The sequence below is a fragment of the Antrostomus carolinensis genome, unplaced genomic scaffold (genome assembly GCF_000700745.2).
Source record: "Antrostomus carolinensis isolate BGI_N321 unplaced genomic scaffold, ASM70074v2 scaffold2004, whole genome shotgun sequence".
Classification (NCBI taxonomy): Eukaryota; Metazoa; Chordata; class Aves; order Caprimulgiformes; family Caprimulgidae; genus Antrostomus; species Antrostomus carolinensis.
This window is the reverse complement of record NW_010309859.1, coordinates 1-7,706: the sequence shown is the minus strand read 5'-3', so window position 1 is coordinate 7,706 and position 7,706 is coordinate 1.

The following is a 7,706-nucleotide window of genomic DNA, read 5'->3' as shown; positions in this document are numbered from 1 at the left end:
GCCCCTTCAGGTACTGGGAGGCCGCTATAAGATCTCCCCAGAGCCTTCTCTTTTCCAGGCTGAACAGCACCCACTCTTTCAGCCTGTCTTCATAGGAGAGGTGCTCCAGCCCTCAGATCATCCTGGTGGCCTCCTCTGGACTTGTTCTAGCTTCTCCAGGTCTCTCTTGTGATGTGGGCTCCAGAACTGGACGCAGTATTCCAGGTGGGGCCTTACAAGAGCGGAGTAAACTGCTGCTTTGCTTTTCAGCACTGAAGGTGAGGAGAATGGCTGCAACCAAAAACACAGTGGGTGTTGCCAGAGCCTTCCAGAGAATGGCTTCATACACTCCATAGAATGTAAATCTGCAATGGATAGTAGCTTCAACGTATCATACTTGTTAACTTTGTTTGAGTCCAGTATTTTTTGCTGTGAGTGGGTTCCCTGCTATAACAAACTGCAGCCTTCCAATTTATACTATTAATCTACTCTTCACTTTTTCTTTCCCTTCTATACCAGGTACATATGGGGCTATTGCCATGGTATTAACCCACTGATCTTCTGTCAAATGGTGGGCTCAAACGTCCAGCAAAGCCACCAGGCAGGCTGTTAAGGGCACAGATCCACAGGCAGCTGACCTTCCTCAAACAGCTCCTACCCTTGACTGTCCAGCCCTTTTCTCCCCTGCCCAGTAATAAGTCTGGCCTAGCACTAGGCTCTTCCAAGAGCTGTTTTAATAAATTAAAATAGCAGGAAACGATTCAACTCTTTTCTTGTGTGCTGCTGTTTTTTCCTGCAACTTTAGCAACTTGAAGTGACTCACAGCGTATCTGATGCGCAATCGTGCTGGCAAGAGTTTAGCAAGGGAAATAACACAGCCAGGACCAAAGACCAGAAACTCTCCTTTTCAGGTGAGGTGGGCTGTTAAATCTGCTCTCTCTGCCTCATAAAACTACACTGCGTCTGTCTGTGTGGTACCCAGTAACTCAGCTGTATGCTTGAGTCTCGTGTGTTGGAAGCTGTAAAGAGGCATTTTGATCCCAGCACTGTGGCAGGATGGCCCCCGCGTTCAGGCATCGGGATCACAGTGTGCGCTGCGCGTACTTGTGTACGTAAATGGTCCGTTCACGTCTGTTCCTATGTTTCTGCAGCTGACATAAAGGAATCTGCAGGACAGTCAGTTCTGGCTCTTTCTGTTGAACTTCCCTGACCCCACGAGGGCCTGACTAATAGAGGAGGCCTTCAAAGTGTCTCCCTCCACTGAGTCTTGGCACTGTAGTCACTTTTTTCCTCTGCTGACTGCACATGGACTCTTCCTCCTATCTCTTTTGGTATCATTCCCTCCTCTTGAGTTAACATCCCTGTGTACTTCTAATTATGTTTGTCATTCTCCATTCTGGCTTGCTTTCTCCCTCTGCTTCCTTTGCAGGCCACGTCCCACCAGGACCAGCAGTACCCAGCTGGCAGCTGCCCCTCTCGGACACCTCGACTGCAGCAGCAAGGCAGCAGCACCGGGAGCCGCACAGGTCAGTGGCGTTGGTGTCACGTCCCCTTAGGAATCACTTCAGGAGAAGGGAAGAGTAGAGTTATAATAGAGCTACAATACACGCAGTAAAAATCATTCTCCCAGCCTTTCTCACTGAAACTTGTCTTTTGGGGTTTTTTTCCCCAGTTTGGTAGCTTTCCATTTTTCAGAAGTAATATATTTTTTTTTTCTTCCAAAGGAGTAGACAAGTATTTTGACCATATATAGTGACTTACAAAAGCAGCAGTCAGTCCTGAAAAGGATCACAAATGCTGAACTTCTCTTGCCAGTGCAGGTTTGGCATTCCCCAGAGAGTAAAGGCACAGCTCAGCACGCAGCTTTGGTCACCTCTCCGCTAAACTGAGTCGGTGGTGGGAGGAATAGACAAGGAAGAAGGGAAAAAAAGGTCAAAGGAAAGAGAGGCTTTGTTGTGCTTTTGGAAGGGGACAAAAATACGGTAGAAATGGAGAGGAACCAAAACAGTGGAGGCAAACTGAACAAGGGAAATGAAATGGAGACAACAGTTGCAACAGATTAAAAATATTAAATCTGGATGCAAAGTATTAAAACATCTTGCTAACGGTATTATTCCCCTTACATATACCAGTACAAAGCAAGATCTTACTGAAACCAGTAGCAAGAATTCAACCAACTTTACTGATGCATGATCAGGGCAATGCACAGCTTTGTCATAAACAAACAATTCCCCCCAAGCCCCCACCCCACCACTGTTTTTGTAGGTCTCTGTGTTCTTCAGCCAGTGGTGGGATTTAGCTTTCACTGAGTTATGCTAAAATCTCCCTAATGGAGTAATGTTCAAAGTCAGAAAAAACCACAACCCAACCCTAAAACACAAGAGTTAGGCAATGTAACACCAACAGTTATTCACTGAATCTTGGCTTTTCAAAGGACCCAAGGGAACTACATACTCGGAGCCAACTGCACTTAAATGGCACATAAGTGCCCAACACATACATGCTCATTTGAGATACCCGTCTTACTGGAAATTGATAGAAAATAGTTAAAAGCTGGGAAAATTAAATGATTTATGTCCTCTAGAAAGAAGCATTATTATTATCTTTTAATAAGTTGTCCTTCTTTAGTCAAGATAATAGCTCCATTAGGAAATCTCAAAGGATGACCAGCCTTGTTTTTAATGATTCAGAGAAGCCTAATGTTCACAATCAGAATGCTCAGATCCAAATGTATTGTCCTGTTTTTTCTGTGTATCCTCTTCCCTTAAAGAACTACTGTCTTGCCTGCTCTATTCCTTCTGCTTAATACCCTCCCATCCTCTAAACAGTGCAATTTTCACAGCAAAGAGTGGATTGATTTGTAGAACTAAAGCACCAGTCTCTGTCCCCACAGTTCCCCACCACTGTACAACACTAAGATTTACTTGCCATCAAGACACAGTTTCGGTACAACACAGCCCCTGCCTGGGAACAAAAGCTTTGCTTTATTTGTTCCCAGTAGTTCTTTAAAGTATCACTTCTAGCATGTTCTTTATTTCTCTCCTGTTAACCAAGCCTGAGTCATCTTCCACAATTTTGGAGAGGGTGGGAAGCAGAGAGTTTTGCATTGAACTGTAGCACATGGCAATACCAATATAAATACAACGGCTGTAAAAGGCTGTACATGTATTTGTAGCCCTGCTAAGTCTCTGCTCAGCCACATCATGTTCTGCATTTCAGGAAATGGCCCTTTTTCTTCATAATGTACCCATAGTTCTTTTAAGTAGTAAACAAATATCTTGGTATTGAAACAAACTTGTGGGAGTTTTTTTTTTTTTTTTAAAGAGTTCAGAAAACAATGAAACATTCTTGTTCCTTATGCCAACTTTCCACAGCCGCTCCCTCCGTTTGAACTGAAACTGAGCCGCCTTTCGAAAGTACAAAGATTGGGTGTTATTGCTCTTTAAGTAATCATAGTCTGGCTGAAGGTAGGTCAGGTTGGAGGCACCTGTGAAGCTGAGCTTCTCGTTCACTTGACCAATTGCAGGTTGTCATACTTGGTGAGCAACATTCCTGAGTGGGTGGATTTTTCTCCTTTAAGTGAGCTAAGATCATCTGCTCTAGAAATAGAGCAACGTTCAATAGACAGTCAGTCTGCTGTATCAGTTAGCTTTGAGAGACACTTTTTAAAGAGTTTTTCTTCGTTTGCAAAATTTGGGTCAGATGTGGGGAAGACAAACCCAGTAGTTTTACAAGAAAGATGGTGCAACTCCTGTTCTACACTGATAGAGAGCAGACTTAACTAAGATTTCCCAATAAGAAAGCATGGACTAGAGTCTAACACATACCTAACAGCTAGCATCAACTTTGTCAGTCTCCTCCCCTGCCATATTAACTGAGTCTTTTCAGTTGTAGTTTTCATCTCTCTCTATAAACAATAGTGTACTTGTTAGCAAAACACCAAAAGGTGGATGAAAAAAGTGAGTAGAGTGAAGCCCCGTATGTTGGCAGGGCAACAGTTTGCTAAAGGTAACATCTGGCATCTGCAACTAGTGTAGCTCCCCTGCATGTTTTTATGGAGGTAACTGCTCATGGCTTTTTGTATTTCACAGCAAACAGGACTTACCTCCAAGTGAAATACTTCAGAACAGGAAGGTTACCTGCAGCTCTGCCACCGTATCTTGTTACTGTGCAATTTTAATTAAGCGTTTTGAATAACTGGGATTATTTTAATCGGTACAGCTCCGTCCAATTCCCACTACTAATATCCTCTGTCTTCACAATTACAAGATTAAAAACCTTGATGGCAAATTCAGTTGTTAGTCACACTGTATTTAAAATATACTTTGTAACAGATAGGAGGGGGGAAGCCTTCTAATTACAATGTGACTACAGGGGACCTTAGTGCTCCCTTCTTATGGCAGAAATATGTTGAAATTAACTGCCACAGGAACAGTGTATGACAGCTTTGAGCACAGTTTAAAGGAGCTAAGCACAGCAGACTGGAGGAGCAAAATGTGAAGATGGTGACTTACAAAATACAGCAGTTTCTAATCCTATTGGGTGGTTCCACAGAAATATAAGTATCCTGCTGACCACTGCTGAAAAGATCAAATGTGCTGCTGAACTTACATCTCAAATGCTTGTTTTCATCCACAAAGTTACCTGTATTATGCACATTTAATGACCCTTCAGTGTTTTTGAACACTCATAACTGAAGGTACAGAAGGTCTTTTACTTGAGTCCAATGCCTCTTGTAGACCACTGTTCTCCCCCAACATCTCCACAGCACTGGAAGGGACACAAGTGCTCTGCAAAATGTTGTTCCCCTCCTGCTCCCACGTCTGGCTCCAAGAAGAACAGGATCAGGACATAACAGAACAAGATAACAGCAGCAGTATAATGGTTATGAACAATGGCATAACTCAAACCAAGTCTCTGCTGGTGTGAACCCTGTGTTTAGGGTGACTTTTCAGCTCAGTATTTTTTCCAGTCTAGGAGTTATTTGCCAGCATGCATAGCTACAGGAAAAAAATTGGACTCTGTTTTGTAAAAACAAAAGCTTATAGATGTTTATATTTGAATTAATGCTGGCTTGTTAATGCATGAATATATCCTGGAGAAAGTAATTGTTACTCCCTAATTCTATTTCCTCCTCCAAATAAATTCAGATGGATATTTCCTCCTGGCTATGCCTGAAATTGGAGACTTTTCTTGTTGTTACAAACCATAATGCTGTCTTTTTCTGAGAGGAAATTGGTCTGAAGGTTTTAACAATTGTGGATGTTAGAATGTAGGCTAAAGGCATGATTTTTTGGAAGTGCCTACAATATGCTTAAGAAATCTGACACTATCCATGGCGCCTCTTTAAGCTGTATTCATGGTAGCAAAGAACAGGGTTTCAATTATACTTGCTCCCCCACAAACCATTTTCTAATCTTTTTAGTTCTGTCTCCCTTAAATGCCAAGTGGATTGAAGAATTTTGGAAAAAGGTTACTTAGCTCAGAAATTATGATCAGCACAGTACAATTCTTTACAAGGCAAAAGTGCAGGCATTCCCTGAGTCACATACTGACCAAAGATGGGAGAAACTCAGTTTACCTTCACCATTTAAGCAAAACTAAAGGAAGCATTATCCTGCAATTGCCTTGCTCCACCTCTTTCACACCAATACACATACTAAAAAGAAAATGAAAAGTTGTCAAGGTCCAGTGACCAAAGACCTATGATCAATTTAAGATTAGCAATTCACTCTTGGGTTTGATTCAGATTTTGCTCTCTCTGAGGTGAAGGAAGCAGCATGGCAGCCAGCCTTGATCACTTCCCTCATCCCCTCTGGTAACCAGAATCACTGAATATGGTTATACTTTAAAGGACCCAAGGGGGTGGTCCTTTGAAAGGGGATCCTTAGAAAAGCAAATATGATTATATTTGCACCTAATTTCGTTTTTCTACACAGAAGAGAGAGGTACAGAAATTTTACCTGCACTATGAAAAGCAAGTTAAATGTTCTCTTCTGAAATAATTTCAGCTCTAAGTATCTTCAGGCCAAAAACTTGTTGTTTCCAGCCTGTGCTGCTTTAAATGGCATGCACTATCCTGTTTAAGTTGTAAGAAATAGTTATTGCAAGCAGTAGTTCCCTAGTTGATGAAAGGTTTGTCTTTATCAGGAGGAACAGTTTATTTCCAGTTAGGATATAATTATATAGAGCACCTAGACAGCTTGACACCAGTCTATAAGCTGTTCCTTAACTTTCCTTCACTACTACAGAAACAGAAAATGGCAGACTTCTCTGTTTCTAGTGCCTTTTAAACTGTAATCTGCAGATCCATAAGTGTGACATCACTATAAAAAAACATAGAAACTAGACCTAGAGATAGCGTAGCAGGGAAGAGCCAAACATTTGCTAGAGGGAAATCATTTGAAAGAATCAGAAGATATATGAAGAAAAGCAATCCAAGTAGTAGTGCTCTTAATTGACACAAGCTCCTGTGAGATAAAAGGGAAGATCCTCTCACAGGTTGATAGGGGTTAAAAGAAAAGAAAGACTAAGAGGAAACAACCAGTTTTCAAACAAATAGAGTTAAGGAAAAACCTTTGCTTTGTGCTGCCTGTCACTAGTTACGCCCATATTAGCAGTGCAGTAGGAGCAGATCTGTAGAGCAAAACAGTTGGAGCTGAAGTTCTAGGAGCTACACGATGGGTATTTTCTGGGCAGAGAGAAGTACTCTGTTCTTGCACTAGTTTGGTCCAAAGGACAGAGTGCCTGCTGGTAGTTACAGCTCACCCTCTCGTTTAGTTTTATCCGAAGGAAATATAGTTTGTACATCCTGAGACTGCTCTGCAACACAGAATCATACAATCGTTTTTGTTGGAAAAGAACTTTAATATCATCAAGTCCAACCATAAACCTAACACTGCCAAGTCCATCTCTAAACCATGTCCCTAAGCACCACGTCTACACGTCTTTCAAATACCACCGGGGATGGTGACTCCACCACTTCCCTAGGAAGCCTGTTCCAGGGCCTGACAACCCTTTCTGTGAAGAAATTTTTCCTAATATCCATGGCCCAAAGAACTGTAAGTGGGGGTTCCAAAGAGAGTCAGCTGAAAAGTACACACCAAAAAAAACTACAGCAGATGCACAGACTAATGATTTGAAAAAAACTGAATAGTAGGATTGTGAAGTATGTTTTGATAATAATCACGCAAAATTAATCCATGATTGCCATCTGTAAAATTGGTAGGCTGCTGAGAGTTCAAGCTCTATTATAAAAATTAATGAGATCAGTGTTTAACAAACAACTCTGCACTTCATGCTTGTTCTCAAACACCCCCTCATCTACAGAGCACACAGATGGGCTCTAAACAAATCATTTCAGGTACAAGTACAGCCTGTACGGGGCTGACAGGCTAACCAGAAGTGGAAAGAATTCACTCTTGATAAGGACAGAACTGACTGTTCTTCATTCTATGAAGAAGTGATATGAGCACAGTGACAGGGAGAAAGGGAAGACTTCACTCTGAAATCATAAATATCATGGAGAAGGTGAATATATGAGATTATCTTTAGGTATTTTGAATACACCAGAATCAGAGACACCTTCTTTAAAAGTGGCACAGCACTTCTTTAAAAAAGTTCTTCTTCAAGTGGCACAAAGGAACTGTGGAACTCCTTGTTCTAATATGGAGGCCAAACACATTCAAAATGGGATGCAGAAAAGCATTAAAAAAAATAATATATAT